Source organism: Podarcis pityusensis (genome assembly GCF_964106645.2).
Source record: "Podarcis pityusensis genome assembly, chromosome: W".
NCBI lineage: Eukaryota > Metazoa > Chordata > Lepidosauria > Squamata > Lacertidae > Podarcis > Podarcis pityusensis.
Window position 1 is genome coordinate 33,408,347 of NC_138045.1, and position 20,417 is coordinate 33,428,763.

Consider the following 20,417-nt stretch of genomic DNA (forward strand, 5'->3'; position numbering starts at 1 on the left):
GTGTCCACGGGAATGAGCCCGTTCATGGCCAATTATGGGTGTCACCCCAGGGCTTTCCCGGGGAGTGGGGAGGAAAGTTGGAGCGTGCCTGCGGCAGAGCAGTTTGTGGAAGAAATGGAGGCCCTGCACCAGCAACTTAAGATGAACTTGGAGCGGGCCAAGGAAATTTACAAGAGGCAGGCAGACAAGCACCGTAGGGAAGGGGAAACCATATGGGTGGGGGAAAGAGTGTGGTTGTCAACCCAAGGGTTACCCTTTAAGGGGGGGTGCAAGAAGTTGCAGCCAAGGCGGCTGGGACCGTTTGAAGTAACACAGCAGGTGAACCCCGTGGCATTCAAGCTCAAGTTGCCTGACAGCATGAAAATACACCAGGTGTTCCATAGGTCCCTACTCTCACCGTACAGGGAGGGGCGGGAATTCCCGGGGCGAGAGGGAGAAGTCACCACACACCCGCAGGTAGAAGAGAGGGAGCACCACCACTTGGCCACGGAAATACTTGATTCAAGTTGTCAAGGACGCCAGGTGGAGTACTTGGTAGCTTGGGAGGGAGAACCCGGGTCGGAAAACACGTGGGTTCCCGCGGAGGCAATTGATGACGGGTATCTGGTGGAGGAATTCCACCGCCTGTTCCCAGGCAAACCCAAACCACTGGCGAGATTCTGGGAGGAGCAATTTGGAACCACAGACGATGAAGAGGATTTTGTGGGTTTTCCTGCCTCCGAGGAGGAGGGAGGAGAGGTTTCGGAGGAAGAAGAATCAGACTGGGAGGCCCACCCCGCGGGAAGGAATCAGAACGGGTGGGAAGCGGGCTTCGAATCCTCTGAGGATGACGACAGCTCCTTCCGGGGGTTCCCCGCATCGTCGGCCGAAGAAAGGGACGAAGTTGGATCAACAGGTTGGGCCGGGGGTGGAGGGGGTCCTGGGGGGGAGGTGGATGTCAGGGAACTGACATCGGAGCTAGAGGTGGAGGGGAGGCTCTCTAATGATGCTGGAGAAGGGCCCAGCAGGGAGAGAGGCAGCTCAGCAGATGGGGAAGCAATTCAGTGCAACACCAGGAATAAGGAGGGGCAGATGGGGGAATCGGAGAGAGGGCTCCCAGACTCTTCACCGGACACCAGCGGGGAGAGCACTGGTCCTCCGCTACCCACGCCCTCCCTGCGCAGGAGACTTCTGTGCAGAGAAAGTTGGAGGAGACTGGGTGTCAAACAACTTTTATGTTGGAAAAGGTTTACGAAACGCCCACTGACAGATTCTGCTAGTGACTGAGGCAGCCACGAATTGAAGGGCTGTCCAGACAGAAAGGTTTAACAAGGCAACCTAGCCAGGAGAGGCGGCAACTTACGCACGAGCAACCCCATACCATTATAGGTGCATATAGCATCCTGCTATAATGGGAGACGAAGGAAATTGAAAAATATCTTTACCTATGCGACAACGGCAGCAAGAGTCTTAACAGCACAAGGATGGAAGCACGAGGAAATCCCGACTAAAGAATTATGGCAAGAGAAACTGATGGACTACGCAGAATTGGCAAAATTGACACATAAACTACAGGAGAAGGATAACTGTGACTTTAAAGATGAATGGGAACCTTTTACAAAGTACTTAAAGAAACAACAAAGTGAACTGGACTCTTTGGCAGGTTTTGAATAAACACTCACAAACTTTTTATTGAAAATAGTTAGATAAATTAAGGATCTACACAATTTTGTAACATGCAGAGAATAACATTTGTTGATAAACCAGAGAGAGGAGCTGAGGGAAGTCTGGGGGGGCGGGGGGTTTACTTTATGGGGGGGGGAATAGGGGATGTTATAGGCAAAGGGGATCGAGATATGGATATGCTCATACCGCTTCCAATTTGCGCCTCATCCCGAGGGACGAGGGTAGGGTGAGCAAGGATTACTCACTTCCGTCACTGGTGCTGTGCAATGCCAGGTCTATAGGCAACAAAACCGCCACCCTGCGAGATTTCTTTACCTCGCAGGGGGTCGACCTGGCTTGTGTGACGGAGACCTGGGTGCGCGAAGGGGAAACAGTTACCTTACGAGAGATGGCACCCCCAGGTTTCTCCGTCCTCCACCAGTCGCGGACTGTGGGCCGGGGGGGGGGAGGGTTGGCATTATTAATCCGGGAAGATTGTCCTTTCAGGGCTCTACCATCGCCATCGATCCCCGGCATTGAATGTGTTGGCCTAGTGTGGGGCTCCGAGGAGAGCTTGGCTGTCTGGCTGGTGTACCGGCCACCTAGCGCACCAGCAGCCACCCTGTCAGGCCTACTGAAGGCGGTGGCCGGCTGGGCCTTGAAGTTCCCTAACCTATTGGTATTGGGGGACTTCAACATCCATGCTGATGCCACTCCCTCCTCACAGGCTTTGGACCTGGTGTCTTCCATGGCGACACTAGGGCTCTCCCAGTTTGTTTCGGGCCCCACACATCAAGCAGGCCAAACGCTGGATTTGATCTTTGGCGTAGGTATAGATGTGATCATGTTTTCTTTGATGAAGGTGCCATGGTCTGATCACTACGCTCTGAAAGCCAGGATTGACTTTCCACCCCCACCCTGCTTAGGTGGCGAGCCGATTTGGGCTCGCCCGCAGAGGCTGATGGACCTTGATAGATTCCGCCAAGCCTTGCGGGACCTTGCTCCCCCTGGCGACTCATTGACTGAGCTTGTTGAGGGCTGGAATATCCAGCTCCTGGAAGCCATCGATGAGATCGCACCTAAGCGCCCTCTGCGACTCCGCAGAAACTGGGCTCCCTGGTTTACCGAGGAGCTCCGGAAAATGAAGCGGGACCTCAGACAGCTAGAGCGAGTATGGCGGGGTGCCTGTGACAGAGCCTCAAGAACATCTTATAGGGCTTTTATGAAAACCTACGAGATGGCGGTGAAGGCTACTAAGAAGTCTTAATTCTCAGCCTCCATTGCATCCACTAGCTGTTGTCCGGCGCAATTATTTAGTATAATTAGGTCTTTAACGTCCCTTGAGGGACAGCCAAATTTAAATAACAATTTGACACACAGCTGTGAGGCATTTGCGAGCTTTTTTGCGGAGAAGGTCTTGTTGCTCCGCCATGACCTCCCTGCCAATTTGGATACAATAACGGAACTGGAGGCCCCTCGACTGTCCTCAGGTCCAGTATTGGAAAACTTCGACCGGATATCCCCAGCCGATGTGGACAGACTCCTCCAAGCTGGAAAGCCCACCACCTGTCCTCTCGACCCGTGCCCGTCTTGGCTGATTAGAGCGTATCCAGACGAGGTGCGGGCCCCCTTGGGGGATATCATCAATTTGTACCTTGGCACGGGGACATTCCCAGGGGAACTGAAGGAGGCAGTGGTGTGCCCGCTCTTAAAAAAAACATCATTAGATCCTTTAGATCTATCCAATTACCGCCCGGTTTCGAATCTTCCGTTCCTGGGTAAGGTGATTGAGAGAGCGATTGCTGAACAGCTTGGTGGGTTTCTGGATGAAACATCGGCTCTGGATCCATTCCAGTCCAGCTTCCGTACTGGTCATGGGACCGAGACGGCTCTGGTTGCCCTAACAGATGATCTTCGTAGACAGCTGGATCGAGGCGGGTCGGGGCTGCTGATTCTTCTAGATCTGTCAGCAGCTTTCAACATGGTCGATCACGAACTTCTGGACCACCGCCTTGCTGACGTGGGGATCGAGGCCACAGTCCTTCAATGGCTGTGCTCGTTTCTCTCTGGTCGGGGACAGAGGGTGGCGCTTGGGGGGGAATTGTCATCGCGCCACTCCTTGGTGTGTGGAGTACCTCAGGGTGCGATACTCTCCCCGATGCTTTTCAACATCTTTATGCGCCCCCTCGCCCAGCTTGTCCGGAGTTTTGGGCTGGGTTGCCATCAGTATGCTGATGACACCCAACTCTATCTGTTGATGGATGGCCATCCTGACTAGGTCCCAGACACACTGACCAGATGTTAGGATATCTCCATTCCACCTTAAAAGGGAGCAGGCTTTGTGAGTCACAGAGTCTGCGCATTTCCTGTTCACAGGATGTTTATGTTTTCTGTTGCTTTTGTTTCTCTCTGTGTCGTAGACACTGATGCAGGCAGTTATGTTTTTCTTTGTTCTGATCAAAGCTGAATAAAACTTGTAAATAATGCTCTCCTGAGTGCAACTTCTGCTGTGAATTATCTGCTGATAGAGTGTGCATGAGCTCTGGAATGTGGCAAGCTATTTCTAGAAACTCATGTCACTAATTGCTGATACTGCGTGACTACCAGAGGTCGATGGATCGTCCGGCAGCCGGCTTGGGGGCCATGATGGACTTTATCTCCCTGGCAGTATCCCAACAGATGACACCCAACTCTATCTGTTGATGGATGTGTTGGGATATTTCCGTTCCACCTTAAAAGGGAGCAGGCTTTGTGAGTAACAGAGTCTGCGCATGCCCTGTTCACAGGATGTTTATGCTTGCTGTTTCCTTTCGATTTCAGTCGGGCAGAGATGCTGACGCAGAACGGTCATGTTTTTCTTTGTTCTGTTCAACGCTAAATAAAGTCTGTAAATATGCTCTTCTGCTCTTCTGCGGTGCAAGCTTTCTGGCTGTGTTTCTGCTGATAAAGGATGTGCACGAGCCTGGAATGTGGCACTCAATTTCCAAGGCTTCGTGTCGCTAATTGCTGGGTCTGCGTGGCTACAGAGATCGATGGACGTCCGGCAGCCGGCTTGGGGCTCAGACTGACGCTATCTCCCTGGCAGTATCCCAACAACAAGGTTATGGGCCCAGATTCACAGCACCTACAGGAGAGTAAAGCTGCAACAGACTGCGTTTGAGAGGTATGTCAAAAGCGAAAGAGAGGTTTTTCTCTGTTTACCTCGGAAGGAGCCTTTGGAACTCCGGCAGATTAATGGCTCTGGGAGCCAAGCCAGAGAGTTCGTGATTAATGAGCTGCCAAGATAAGAAGTCTTTGAAGGCATAAAGAGACTCCCGGCTCAAAGGAAAAGCTGAAATGGAGTTTTTCCAAGCTTCACAGGCCATTCACTGCCCTAAGTTACATGGGCAGAATTATGAAACCTGGGCAAAATGGTGTGAATCTTTGCTGCGTCAGTTTGGGGTGTGGCATACCGTTTCTGAGCCCCCCCCAGTTCCTCTGACAGAGAAATGGGAGGCCGAAAATTTGAGGGCGATAGACGTAATCGTCTTGTCCATCTCTCTGGAGGAGATAAAGACGCTAGCTGGCAATCTGACTGCACGTGGCATGTGGAATGCTTTGATGAAAGCTCACAAGCCAGTCATCCCAGCCCAGAATTTGACTGCATCGGAGGTCCTAGCTGTTTCCCAGAATGCGAGTGAATGCAGGGATGCTGAGGGCACCGGTTGCAAGCTGCAGGGGGAGCTGACCGTCACGTCATCCCAGGCAGCATTCCAGCCTCCAAGGGGAGCCAAGGAGTCGGCAGCTGAGAGCTCTGTTTCTCCTGGGAACCAAGGTCATCGTCTTTGCAGAGGCCGGAAGGCCAGAGGTAAACAAAGACAGATGCCTGCAGATGGCCAGAAGCAGAGGGAGGGTGAAGAGCCCGCGCCAGGGAAAAACAAAGCGTTGTTTGCTGGCACAGCTTCACCAAAGGCTAAAGGCACGTCTGCTGACCAGAAGCAGGGGGGCAAGCTGCAAAAGCCCACGCCAGTGGAAAACAAGGCTATGTTTGCTGGCAAAGCTTCACCAAAGGCTAAAGGCACGTCTGGTGGCCAGGAGCAGCAGGGGGGCAAGCTGCAAAAGCCCACGCCGAAGGAAAACAAGGGTTTGCTTGCTGTAAAGACTGCTCCAACAGCCAAAGGCAGATTTATTATCGATTCAGGTGCGAGCCGCCACGTTTCGAAGGACCGCCATCTCTTTATCTCCTTCAAGCCTCAGGAAGGTGAGATCCACCTGGCTGACGGAAGGACATTGCAAATCGCAGGAGAAGGGACTGTGAAACTTGCAAGTCTGCACACTACCATCAGTAATGTACTTTATGTTCCAGGCGCTGCAAGCAATTTGCTAAGTGTCCCACAGCTTACTGGGCGTGGTTTTCAGATTTCCTTCAAGAGGAGCGTCTGTGTCATCAGTAAAGGCAAAGAGGACTATTTGCATGCAAAGTTTATGGATGGTTTGTTCCATATAACTTATGAGGACACTGCTGTTGTATCTAATGCTGATTCTTGTTGTGTTGCACAAACTAACAAAGTTCTTCATGCAGGTTGCATTCACGATGCGCATAGAAAGTTTGGTCATCTCTCTTGGAAGGCACTGGCCAAGATGCCAGAGGTGGTTGAGGGTTTGAACATCAAACCCTGTAAGTTTCACATGAAATGTGTATCTTGTGCAGAGAACAAGGTGAAGGTTGCTCCAAAAGGCAAGGAATCTAGCAGGCAGGCTTCCAAGCCCTACCAGCTAGTGCATGCGGACCTGGTTGGTTCACTTACGCCCTCTTTAGGTGGAGCAAGGTACTTCATGGTTCTAATTGATTCCTTTTCCAGGTACATTCATGTGTTTTTGCTCGAACAGAAATCGCAAGCGTTTCCGAAGTTTAAGGCATTCTGTGCTTGGTTGGAGAATGCCCACGGCAAACGTATCGGTTGTTTGTTTACCGATCGAGGCGGGGAGTTCACTTCTCAGCAGTTTGAAGCTTTCCTGACTGAGAAGGGAATCCAGCATGACATGTCAACGCCCAGATCGCCATGGATGAATGGGCTTGCGGAGCGAGCAAATCAGACATTGCTGCAAGGAATGAAAACCTTGTTGCATGATGCCAATCTCCCTGATAAGTTTTGGGGGGAAGTTTTGGGGAATTTTGTTTACAGTTTTAATCGCAGGTTGTCATCACCCATTGGCTGTACCCCCTATGAGAAGATGTTTGGCAAGAAACCCAACACCAAACACATGAGAATCTTTGGTTCTGACATGTAGGTACACTCCCCACAAACCAACAAGCTTGGGAAGCGTGGGGCACATGGTTTGTTCATGGGGTACGAAAAAGGTGCATACAGGGTATGGATGACTAACTCTAAGTCCATTAAGTTCACAAGGAGTGTTGAGTACAATCCTAAGTGGGGGGAAAATGTGGGAATTTTCCAGAGTTACCCAGAGGAGGATGAAGGTGATGTCAAGCAAGCAGCTAAAGATGAGGAAGCTGCTGAGGATGAGGATGATGATGATGAGGATGATGATGATGATCAGAGTTCGGATTCCAGTTCAGTGGGCGGTGCTGCTGCTGGTGTCAGTGACAGTGATGACACAGCAGACTACCAGAGCGCAAAGGCCTCAGTCAGACCATCTGATGCGTCTGACAATGAACTGGAAGAACCACTGTTCACCATTGGTCAATTTTCTCCTAAGAAGGAGGAGATGAGTCCAGAAGACTTGCGTCTAGTACGTAGGTCTGAAAGGGCGACCAAAGGCAGACCTCCAAAGAGGTATGCTGATGAGTTTGCTAAGACAGCAACTGCTGTTCTTAGTAGCTCAGAGAAGGTGTGGGAACCTTCAAGCTTCAAAGAGGTTCAGGAGTTAACCTCTAAAGATGCTGAGCCTTGGCTTAATGCCATGAAGGCTGAAGTTGATTCCTTGAACAGGAACCAAACTTGGGAACTGGTACCGGTAGTCCCAGGAATGAGACTGGTTGGCAGCAAATGGGTCTTCAAGGCCAAGACAGACCAGAATGGCAAGGTTGTCAGACACAAAGCCAGATTGGTTGCCAGAGGTTTTTCACAGGTACCAGGACAGGATTACCACGAGACCTACTCACCCACAATCAAATATGAGAGCATTCGGCTGATGCTCAAGATCGCTGCGGAGGAGAAACTGCATGTTTCCCACCATGACATTAATACAGCTTTTTTGTACGGGATTTTGGGGGAGGAGCTGTTCATGCTTCCACCTGATGGGATGCAGATACAGAAGGGAATGGTCTGTAAACTGCGGAAATCCTTATATGGTCTCAAGCAGAGTGCCAGGTGTTGGAACACAAAACTCACTGAGACATTGCTTTCTCTAGGTTTTCACCAGGGCAAAGCTGATCCATGTGTGTTTGTCAAGGAGGAGGGGCAAAACAAACTGTATTGTTTATGTTTTGTTGATGATCTTCTGATGTTTTGGAAGAATCAGGCTTTTTACCAAAGCACCCTAGCTCAGCTGAAGGAGCACTTTGACATGAAGGATCTTGGTGAGGTATCCAACTATCTTTCTCTGCAGGTGGAGAAGGACCAAGCAGGTAATTTTCTGGTACACCAAACACAGAAAATTGCTGATGTGTTAACCAGGTTGAATTTGGCTGATGCAAACCCAGCAGACACACCAATGGTGACAGGTTACCAGGTAGACAGTACTGCTGAAGCGTTTTCTGACACAACGCTGTACAGATGCATTCTAGGCAAGCTGAATTTCATTGCCAGATGTTCAAGACCTGACATAGCTGTAAGCTGTAATCTGCTTAGCAGACATGCCAACAATCCTACAGTTCAGGATTGGAAAGCTCTGAAGCGCATAGCCCGCTATTTGAAAGGGACTATGCACTACAGGCTGAGGTTCACCAGTCAGAAGACTGGAGGTCTTGAAATCTTTGCTGATGCAAGTTTTGGAAGTGACACCACGGATGGTACAAGCACTTCTGGAGTATGCTACATGTACAACCACTGCCTGTTTGACTGGTTGTGCAAGAAGCAGACGACAGTGAGCCTAAGTTCCTGTGAAGCAGAACTCAATGCTCTGTCATTTTCACTCATGGATTGTGAATGGTTGATGCAACTGTTTAAGGACATCAGAGTGTCTGTGAAATGTCCTGTACAAGTGTATCAAGACAATAGATCGTGTTTGGCTTTGCTGAACTCCGAGAGTTGCAAGCAAAGAACCAAGTACTTGCAGATTAAGCTACATCGTGCAAGGGAGTGTATTCAGAAAGGACTGATTCAGGTGTCCTACATGCCAGGAAATGAAATTCCTGCTGATCTGTTGTCTAAGGTTGTTAACAGAGAACAACTTAAGGTTTATGTACAAAAGTTGCAATTGGGTTGAACCACAGGTACTACAGGTTACACGGAAAGGGGGAGGATGTTGGGATATTTCCGTTCCACCTTAAAAGGGAGCAGGCTTTGTGAGTAACAGAGTCTGCGCATGTCCTGTTCACAGGATGTTTATGCTTGCTGTTTCCTTTCGATTTCAGTCGGGCAGAGATGCTGACGCAGAACGGTCATGTTTTTCTTTGTTCTGTTCAACGCTAAATAAAGTCTGTAAATATGCTCTTCTGCTCTTCTGCGGTGCAAGCTTTCTGGCTGTGTTTCTGCTGATAAAGGATGTGCACGAGCCTGGAATGTGGCACTCAATTTCCAAGGCTTCGTGTCGCTAATTGCTGGGTCTGCGTGGCTACAGAGATCGATGGACGTCCGGCAGCCGGCTTGGGGCTCAGACTGACGCTATCTCCCTGGCGGTATCCCAACAGGATGGCCATCCTGACTCGGCCCCAGACACACTGACCAGATGTTTGGAAGCTGTGGCTGGATGGTTACGTGGGAACCGGTTGAAGCTAAATCCTTTGAAGACAGAGGTCCTGTGGCTGGGACGGGACGATATGGGATTGGGGGGGGGGCAACTCCCATATCTTGCAGGGGCGCAATTAGTACCAGCACCGTCCATTAAGAGTTTGGGTGTAATCTTCGACACCTCCCTCTCCATGGAGGTGCAGATTGCAGCTATAACAGAGGCGGCATTTTTCCATCTCCGCCAAGCTAAGCAGTTGGCTCCTTACCTCTCTTGCCCTGACCTAGCCACTGTGATCCACGCGACGGTCACCTCCAGACTGGATTATTGTAACTCGCTCTACGTGGGGCTGCCCTTGAGACTGACCCAGAAACTCCAGCGGGTGCAGAATGCTGCAGCGAGACTCCTTACGGGGTCCTCGCTGCGAGATCACATTCACCCGGTGCTATACCAGCTGCACTGGCTCCCGGTGGAGTACAGGATCAGGTTTAAGGTGCTGGTTTTAACCTTTAAAGCCCTATACGGCCTAGGACCCTCGTACCTACGGGACCGCCTCTCCTGGTATGTCCCACAGAGAAACTTACGGTCTTCAAATAAAAACATCTTGAAGGTCCCAGGCCACAGAGAGGTTAGGCTGGCCTCAACTAGAGCCAGGGCTTTTTCAGCTGTGGCTCCGATCTGGTGGAACACTCTGTCACAAGAGACTAGGGCCCTGCAGGACTTGACATCTTTCCACAGGGCCTGCAAGACAGAGCTCTTCCACCAGGCCTTTGGCCAGGGCACAGCCTGATTCCCTCCCTCGGCAATCTTCGCGGAGCTCTGGCCCAATGGTTGCCAATGGTTTGTTTTGAATTAATTTTATAATGAATGATTTTAGAGTGTTGTGTTGTACTGTTTTATTGTTGTTAGCCGCCCTGAGCCCGGCTTCGGCTGGGGAGGGTGGGATATAAATAAAATTTATTATTATTATTATTATTAGGGGGGATTAAGGATGATATGTTTTTCAATTAAATGTCTTGTTGAAATTCCTAATAAAAAAATATTTAAAATAAAAAAGAGAAAATGGTCAAGAGAGAGATATGGCTGTGTGACCCTTTTACAGGGTCTGTCAGGGTCACACCCATCTGCCTGGTCACACGCAGGGGGAGGATGCTTCAGACCAGGTGTGACAGGAAGTCCTCCTGGCTGGAGTAACATAATAATAATAATAATAATAATAATAATAATAATAATAATAATAAATAAAAATAATAAAAATAATAATAATTTATTATTTATACCCGCCCATCTGGCTGGGCTTCCCCAGCCACTCCGGGCGGCTTCCAACAAAATATTAAAATACAGTAATGCATCAAATATTAAAAGCTTCCCTAAACAGGGCTGCCTTCAGATGTCGTCAGAAAGTCTGGTAGTTGTTGTTCTCTTTGACATCTGGTGGGAGGGCGTCCCACAGGGTGAGCGCCACTACCGAGAAGGCCCTCTGCCTGGTTCCCTGTAACTTGGCTTCTCACAGTGAGGGAACCGCCAGAAGGCCCTCAGCGCTGGACCTCAGCGTCTGGGCAGAACGATGGGGGTGGAGACGCTCCTTCAGATATACTGGACCGAGGCCGTTTAGGGCTTTCAAGGTCAGCACCAACACTTTGAATTGTGCTCGGAAACGTACTGGGAGCCAATGTAGGTCTTTCAAGACCGGTGTTATATGGTCTCGGAGGCAGCTCCCGGTCACCAGTCTGGCTGCCGCATTCTGGATTAGTTGTAGTTTCCGGCTCACCTTCAAAGGTAGCCCCACGTAGAGCGCATTGCAGTAGTCCAAGCGGGAGATAACCAGAGCATGCACCACTCTGGCAAGGGGTCTCAGACTGCGTAGATAGGGTCTCAGCCTGCGTACCAGATGGAGCTGGTAAACAGCTGCCCTGGGCACGGATTTGACCTGTGCCTCCATGGACAGCTGTGAGTCCAAAATGACTCCCAGGCTGCGCACCTGGTCCTTCAGGGGCACAGTTACCCCATTCTGGACCAGGGAATCCTCCACACATGCCCGCTTCCTGTCCCCCAAAAACAGTACTTCTGTCTTGTCAGGATTCAGTCTCAATCTGTTAGCCGCCATCCATCCTCCAACCGCCTCCAGACACTCACACAGGACCTTCACCGCCTTCACTGGTTCTGATTTGAAAGAGAGGTAGAGCTGGGTATCATCCGCATACTGATGAACACCCAGCCCAAACCCCCTGATGATCTCTCCCAGCAGCTGCATGTAGATGTTGAAAAGCATGGGGGAGAGGACAGAACCCTGAGGCACCCCACAAGTGAGAGCCCAGGGGTCTGAACACTCATCCCCCCCACCACTTTCTGAACACGGCCCAGGAGGAAGGAGCGGAACCACTGTATGACAGTGCCCCCAGCTCCCAGCCCCTCAAGACGGTCCAGAAGGATGTTATGGTCATCCAGCAGAACTAGGAAACAGCTCTCACCTTTGTCCCTAGCCCACCGGAGATCATCAACCAGTGCGATCAAGGCAGTTTCAGTCCCATGATGAGGCCTGAATCCAGACTGGAAGGGATCCAAATGGTTCTCTTCTTCCAGGCATGCCTGGAGTTGTTCAGCAACCACTCGCTCAATCACCTTGCCCAGGAATGGAAGATTTGAGACTGGGCGATAGTTGGCCATTGTGGCCACATCTAAAGATGGTTTTTTAAGAAGCGGTTTAATAACCGCCTCTTTCAGCGGGTCTGGGAAGGCTCCCTCACGGAGGGAAGCATTCACCACCCCACGTAGCCCATCGTCCAGCCCTTCCCGGCTAGCTTTTATAAGCCAGGATGGGCAAGGATCAAGGAGACAGGGGGTTGGTTTCACTCGTCCAAGCAGCCTGTCCACATCATCGGAGGTAACAGATTGGAATTGATCCCACGCAATTTGACTAGACATGGCTCTAACACTCTCCCGCTCCGGCTCTGCTCCCACGGTGGCGTCTACCTCTTCCCGAATCTAAGCGACTTTATCTGCAAAAAACTTTGCAAAATCATTGCAGGAGATCATGTGGCCCGTACTGGGCCCCGATGTAGCAGGTGGTTCCGCTAAATTGCGAACCACCTGAAAAAGTCTCCTGCTGCTATTTTCTGCAGATGCAATAGAGGCGGTGAAGAAAATCTTCTTCGCCGTCGCTACCGCCACTTGGTAGGCTCGACATTGAGCTCTAACCCGTGTCCGGTCAGCTTCAGAATGGGTCATCCACCACTGGCGCTCTAGCCGTCTCAACGATTGTTTCATTGCCCTCAGATCCGTGGAAAACCACGGGGCTGTTTGGGCTCCATGCAATCGGAGAGGGCTCTTCGGAGCCAAACAGTCAATAGCTCTGGTTAACTCCACATTCCAGCGGGCCACCAGGGAATCAGCTGAAAGGCCATCAACATGGGATAAAACATCCCCTACCACTCTCTGGAAACCATTTGAATCCATTAAGTGGCGGGGGCGGACCATCCAAATCGGTCCCACCTCCTTGCAGAGGGGAAGGGTCGCGGAGAAGTCCAGTTGCACCAGGAAGTGATCTGACCATGGCACTTCTTTCATTTCGCTTTTACTTAGTGTCAGATCACCAACATCCATAGAGGTAAACACCAGGTCCAAGGCATGTCCGCAGCTATGGATTGGGCCAGACTTATTCAGGGACAGCCCCATGGAGGCCATGCTTTCCACGAAGTCCCAAGCGGCCCCTTGTAAGGTCGTGTCGGCATGGATGTTAAAATCCCCTAGGACAACCAAACTAGGTGTCTCCAGGAGAACATTCGCCACAACCTGAAGCAGCTCAGGCAGGGAATCCTTGGTGCAGCGGGAAGGTCGGTACACCAAAAGGAATCCTGTACTGCCCCTATTGCCCAACTTCCAGAACATGCACTCAGAGAACTGGGTCTTCCCAATAGGACGCCTGGTGCAGACTAATGACTTCCTAAAAATCACTGCAACCCCCCCTCCCCGCCCACATGACCTGGGTTGCTGTGCATAAGAGAAACCTGGTGGACAAGAAGCGGCAAGGACAGGCCCATCTGCTTCATCCAACCAAGTCTCTGTTACACATGCCAGGTCAAGTCCTCCACCCATGATCAAGTCATGGATGGCAGTGGTCTTATGAATCATTGAGCTGGCATTGCACAGCAGCACCTTCAGGTCATGTGGGTATCCCTTGCTGATTGTAGTATCCGTCCGGTCAGGACCAGACCCGGAGGCAGGGATAGTCCTCAGACAACGACTAAACCTGCCTCGTCTGTAATGACATGGTCTGGTCTTAGCGTAACTCCTCCTCCTATGTGTGATCACTGAGAACGGTTGTCCCAGCGCATCCCCCTCTGTGGAACATGCCCCAGCCATTTTGTTGCCTGGGACCCACTCCCCGGCAGCCCTGACCCCTCCCCTTAAGAACAAATTAAAACCTTAAAACAAAAACAAAACAAAAAACAAAAGAAAACCCAGAAAATAATAAAACAATACAAACAAAAAACTGTAAAAATTACAAATCCATCAAAATCAAACAAATTCCCAAGCCCAACCAAACATCTATTCCACACCCCCCCCAATACAAAAAAGTCAAAAGGGAAAGGAAATTTTTTTAACATTTTAAAAAGAACTCCGCGCCCCCTCCGGGTCCTCCTGGGCAGCAGCAGCAGTGACAGCAACCGTCCTTGTGAGGCCTGCCAGGCCCCACCCTGGGCCAGGTGGTGAGTGGCAGGAGCAGGGCCCTCAGGCACTCATGCAGGGGAGTCCTCCTGGGCAGCACAGCAGTAGCAGTCCTTTTGAGGCCTGTCAGGCCCCGCCTTGGGCAGGTGGTGAGTGGCAGGAGAGGGGCCCTCCGGCACTCACACAGGGGAGTCCTCCTGGGCAGCACAGCAGTAGCAGTCCTTTTGAGGCCTGTCAGGCCCCGCCTTGGGCAGGTGGTGAGTGGCAGGAGAGGGGCCCTCCGGCACTCACACAGGGGAGTCCGCCTGGGCAGCACAGCAGTAGCAATCCTTTTGAGGCCTGTCAGGCCCCGCCTTGGGCCAGGTAGTGAGTGGCAGGAGCAGGGCCCTCAGGCAAAATAAAGGCAAAATAAAGTCAGGCAAAATAAAGTCCTTCTTCACATACCACATAGTTAAACTGCGGAGCTCACCCACACAGGGGGCAGTGGTGTCCACCAACTGGGATGGCTTTAAGAGAGGACTGGAGAAACGCTTGGAAAGCAAAGCTCGCAATGGCTGCTAACCACAATGGCCATGTTCTGCCTCCACAATCGGAGGCAGTAATGCTTCTGAAGACCACCTGATGGGAATCGTAGGAGGAAAGAGTTGCTCTCAAGCTTGGATCCTGCTTCTGGGTTTCCCTCTGGGGCATCTGGTTGGCCCCTGTCAGAAGTGGACAGAGGAGCCATTGGCTTCATCCAGCAGGCTCTTAATATGTTCTTATGTCTGAATTAGTTTGCAGCCAGCCTTGTGCCCAGTGCCAGATTTACATGTAAGCTAAACAAGCTATAGCTTAGGGCCCCACTCTTTTGGGGGCCCCCAAAAAATTTAAAGGGAAAAAACCTGGATGTATATTTCCAAAATATGAGATAAAAAACAAATAAAATAAAACCTATGTACAGTTAGAGCTTAATAATTATTTCACTATTAATATACTTCTTCTTAATTGTATTTCAGTTCAACAATTACTTTGATAAAATACATATTTTGTTATGTGCAAATGGCTTGAGATACCTATTAGGTCCATGAAGTACCATATAGCATATATTTGTTAAGTTGTGGGTGAACATATCAGACGACACAGCGATTCTTCAAACAGCTCTTGTTTATTCACAGGCCATAACAGAACTGGGCTGAAGGGTTCAGCCAACCTGCTTATATAGAGCTCAACTACAAAGCAACAGTAACAACTTTCTGTAACTATCCAATCACTGAACGTCACTTTCAATTCCTTATTTGCATATGTGGACCTGAGTGAAAACTATCTACAGTACCCCCCTGCTGGCCCAGGGTGAGAACTTCAGTACATAACAATATTCAACACAAAAAATAGCGACAATTTGTTGTTGACAAAGGACAGCTGGACATATAAAGGGCCCCATTACCTTCAGGAGCTTAGGGCCTCATCAAACCTAAATCCGGCCCTGCCTGTGCCTACATGAAAGCATGTAAGCCACATTGTCCTATCGCTGCAGGAGTGAAGAAGCTTTTTCAGCCTGGGGGCCAACTTTCCTTCTGGTTAGCCTTCTGAGGGCCACATGCCAGTAGCGTGCGAGGCCAGAGGCAGAAGTAGGTGGAGCAACTACTATAAATAATTGCCTTTGTGCGGTAGGTTAGTTCCTACACACTCTCTCACACACTGCTCTGGTGCTCAGGTCCTGCTCGAGAGTTCCCCACTGGGGCATCTGATTGGCCACTGTGGGAACAGGAGGCATGGCTAGATGGACCATTGGCCAGGGGTGCCAACTTAAATAAAATATTGTGGGGGGGCAGGTAAGCCCCACCTTGCATAACTGATCACATGATGCAGTGTGCACACACCATTTGAATGGGAATGTCCATCGACTTTGTGGAGGCCTGGCCCCTCAAATATTTTATTGTGGGGGCCAAAACCCCCATGGCCCCTAGGAGTAGGCCCCTGTGCCTTTGGCCTGACCCAGCAGCCAAAGAACAGCTCTTCTCAGCCTGTTCTCAAGTAGGCTGTGCTTTCTTAAGCCTCAGGATTTCAGGCTATTGTAACAGGCCATTTTCAGCCTGCAGGTTAGAGCTGGGTGACAGCAATGATCTGCAGCCACAAATGGCCTCCTATTTAACACACTCTTAAGTGTTTTAGACTACAAGTCCCATCAGCTCCAGCCAGCATGGCCAATGAGAGTTGTAGTCCAACAACGTTTTGAAGATCAGCCAGGATGGTGACGTTTGACACAGGTGCCACAAGAGGGCGTCGTGTGGAAGAGGAGATACTGAGTTCTTTGGTTTTGCAAATTTATCTTGCGCTATGATAAGAAAATAACATTGATTGCAGATAAAAAAAATGCACAGATTATACTCAAGGGCACAGCGCATAACTTACTTATCTTCACAAAAAGAGGAAAGTCCCCCCGCCAAGCGAGCATTTTTCTGAGGCTAAGCCGCAGCAGGAACATATTGTTGTTGCCCCAATTACTTATAAAGTGGATGGGGGGTGGTAAGTGGGAAGAAGAGATCTTGAGTACAAAACAGGGTGAGCACTGCTGAGGTGATGCAGAGTCTGTTGCTGAAAGTCCTCTTTCACCTGATGCCGGCAGTCAGGCTACTCTGTTAGGGCAGACCTACCAAGTGAAATGTTGAGCAGAATTCTGTCCCCCGCCCCCCCCCCCCCACTGTTAGACTAAAAGACTAACAACGCATGAATTGGAAAAAAACTTGTGTCATGTGGTATTACTTAATTTCTAAATTTGTTATGGGGTTAAGCGTTATTGGGCCCACACATGTAGAAGCTCTTTCCCTGCTCATAGATGTGCAGGGATGTTTATAAGTGAGAAAAGAGTGGCGTTCTTGTGTGGGGAAGGGGTTGTATTCAGGAGAGCCTCTCGCCTCCCCTTCCTTGCCGCAACTGCTGCCAACTGAGTCCGACTTGACGGTTAGATATATGCTCTTAGGCTCCACTTCTTCTGGGTCCAAATGCCAGAGGAATTCCTTTGAGGGGAAACTCACAGGCTTCCACATCAGTTTTCCTATCACACTCTCTTCTCCTGCATTTCCACACGTGATCTTTCCTTTCCCATGAGTTTTGAAGGTGAGCCTCTCCAACTGTCTTTTAAATGGGTGGACTGTTTGGCTGCTGAACAGGTTAGACATTTCCTTGCAGGAAGCCCAATATTTTCTAAGATGACACTACACTTGACCCTTTGCTCCCCAGCAGTAGAAGTGCGTTGTGTGTCTCTTGACCGAGTAAGAGCTGATGACTGAACCAAGACACTCCAGACCAGACTGAAGTCCCAACGGAAGAAGTGGAGAGAGTGAGAGGTGGAGAGGGGATTTATTTATTTTTAATGTATTGCATTTATATGCCACTTTTCTTGATTCTCCCCCTCCTCATTTGGTCCCCACAACAACCCTGTGAGGTAGGTTAAGCTGAGAGGCAGTGACTGGCCCCCAAGGTCACCCAGAGAGCTTCATGGTTGAGCGGGAATTCGAACCCTGGTCTCTTCCAGATACTAGTCCAACACTCTAACCCCTGCACCCAATGTCGGCAACCTAAGGTCCATGGGCCGGAAGTGGCCCACGAAGGCCGTTTAACCAGCCCACAAGCCACCCCTAAACCAAGCCGCCCACTCAGTGAGTCCCCGCGTGCTGTGCTAAACCGGCGCAGTGTGGCGCGGGGACTCTCTTCCGCAGCTTGTTTACCGGTAACCTCCTCTGGCTGACATCCCGGACAGACCAGGGAGATTTTGATAGGCGCCATTTTCCCAGTGTGGGTAAATGCACACCCCCTCCTCCTGCGTCCCTAGCAGTGAAAGGAGACAGTCAGAAACATCTATTTACATTCTTTTATTTCTGACTTTACAGCACTACAGAAAAACATGTCCGATCAATTCAGTTCTGACAAACTTCCTGTACATACGCAAACGGAAGGTTTCAAATTACACTCTTCACAGAGCTCTGAGAAGCCTGTGAACTTCCGGGAATCTTCTTTCCCACAGCTAGCCACATCTTGTGATGTCAACAAACTGGCTGTCTGCAGCTTCGATGTTCTCATATACTGACATCCTCCCCCATATGAATCATCGTTAGCTGCGGACAAAGCTTGGTCCAGAGAAGAAAACAAACAGTTGTTATACATGTAACAATCCCCTGTTGTTTCAGTTCCACCCTTGGAACTACCCGCCACTGGTTTCACCAATGTAACTCTCTGGTTGTCTGTTTTCCAAGGAATGAGTGCTTCTGCATTACCTTGGCTAGGGATTGTAGTGTTACGCTTAGCAACTCCCTGTTGTGTCTTTGTCTCTGACTTAGACATACCCTTAACCTGGCTTGAGTTGTCAACAATAGTAATACATGCAACAGCTGAACTAGCAAACTCTTGAGAATACCTCTTGGGTGGTACGCTCTTTGTGATTCTCTCAGACCTGCGTATTAGGTGCTGATCCTCTTTGCTGACTGGTTCAGTCTCAGGACTTTTTGGAGAACCAGTTCCAATAGTAAACAGTGGTTCATCCTTAACCTGTGAAGGTCTAGCCATCGTGTGTGAACCTCTCTCAATGACTGTGTCAACAGAGCTTCCTGAGCTTTCTGTGTCACTCTCAGTACCACTATAATCTGAAAAATCAGAATCATCATTTGAATTGTCATCAGTGGGAAACATGTGAAAAATTACTCTCTCCTGTCCAGGAGCACTCTCTAGAAATTTTGTGAGAACCACCTGACCAGATTCAGACAAAATTATTCTGTAGAAACCCTTTTCATAACCCACAAAAATGCCTCTGGCATTCTTCACCCCATCTGGAGTTTCCGTCCTGATTTGAGATCCAAAAACCCTAAAATGTGAGACAGAAGGTTTTCTGTGGAACAGCTTCTCAAAAGGAGAACATTCCATACCTTTTGAAACCTTTCTCACCCAAGTGTAACAAAAACAAGATAAAGATTCAGCACAAAACTCATGTGGCAAGTGTGAACTCAGCAATTGTGTGTTCATGCCATTCTGCAACTCCTTGTTCACTTTTACACACACAGTTTTGTTCCATGCAGCTTCTGAAACAGCAACCTTGTGCTCTATCCCTTGCTTCTCAAGGAAATCCTGAAAATCCTGTGAAAGAAAAATTGGCTTCTCATCAGTGAAAAGAAAATCAATATTAGCATCATGAACATTCTTAACCTTATCACAAAACTCCTTAAACCTTTCTAAGGTTTCTCTGGGACTCTGCAAAATGTAAATCCATACATAATGAGAGAAATGATCAATAAATACAAGGTAGTACTTTGCATTGCCTCTAGATGGTGCTAGAGGACCAATTACATCAGCATACACTCGCTGAAAAACACTGTTAATCTTTGTTGCCTTTCCTCTCGTGTCTTCTTTCGAGATACCTGCAAGAGAAAGCATTTTAGATTCACATGCTGTACACATTTTATAATCATTTTCATCAAAAGTCAACAGATACAGTCCGTCTTTCTCTCTGGCAGAAAGATACAGCTCTCCATCTTTGTAGATTTTGCAACTTTCCTCATCATAGGACAACACCAGTTTCTTTTTAGTGATTTGAGATACACTCAACAGATTGTATTTTAAATCAGGAACAAAATAAACATTGTTTATAGTCAAGTTCAGGCTTTCTAGGTAAACAGTTCCGATCCCGGTTGCTTCCATTTCCTGACCGTTGGCCAGTTTCACAGTGAAGCGTTGCTTCTCAAACATAGAAAACAGTTCCCGGCATGATGCCATGTGTTGCGTGCAACCTGTGTCTACAATAAATGCGTTCTCCACAGGTGATGTGGCTTTTAGCGACATCAAAGCCATAGCTGGTTTTGCCTGGGACTGGGTACGACCTTTGTTTGAAGCCTCAGGCTTTACAGAGCTCCCTCTAGCTCCTTTCTCCTGACGTGATGTGTCCTGACAAACAGCGTTCAGAGCTACAGCTTTTTCCTCTGTAGCAATTGTAGTGGGGGTGCTTGATTTCCGAGCTTCACTCCCCCCATCAGCTACAGCCATTGCAGCAGTAACAGGGTCATCAACAGTAACAGCAGCAACAGTCCCTTCACTTCCTTGTTGTGGCTCAAAGCTCCTCCCAGCTTTCGATGAGCTTTCAAGAATCTGGCCAGCTTCAACTTGGCTCTCCCCCTTTGGTGCAACCAACTCTCGGTCCTTGCTTCCCACCCCAGCTTCACAAGCTTTCCGGAGTGACTCCCAAGCGACCCTTGGTTCTTCGGCACCCTTTAGGACTGGCACAAGATAAGCTTCCACATTTTCAGCCA

At 49.5% G+C, this 20,417-nt stretch overlaps 1 long non-coding RNA gene and 1 pseudogene across 2 annotated transcripts in view; one reads left to right on the top strand and one right to left on the bottom strand.

Moving 5' to 3' along the window:
- The window catches only part of LOC308467808, a 921,448-nt gene that overhangs the window by 183,566 nt on the left and 717,465 nt on the right, over window positions 1-20,417 (bottom strand). The window lies entirely within an intron of this gene.
- LOC308467659 (adhesion G protein-coupled receptor D2-like) overlaps window positions 1-20,417 on the top strand; it is an 81,064-nt pseudogene that overhangs the window by 51,454 nt on the left and 9,193 nt on the right. The window contains exon 9 of the transcript in view: window positions 17,365-17,471. The product of the transcript in view is annotated as an adhesion G protein-coupled receptor D2-like (transcript). The remainder of the gene's footprint in view (window positions 1-17,364; window positions 17,472-20,417) is intronic.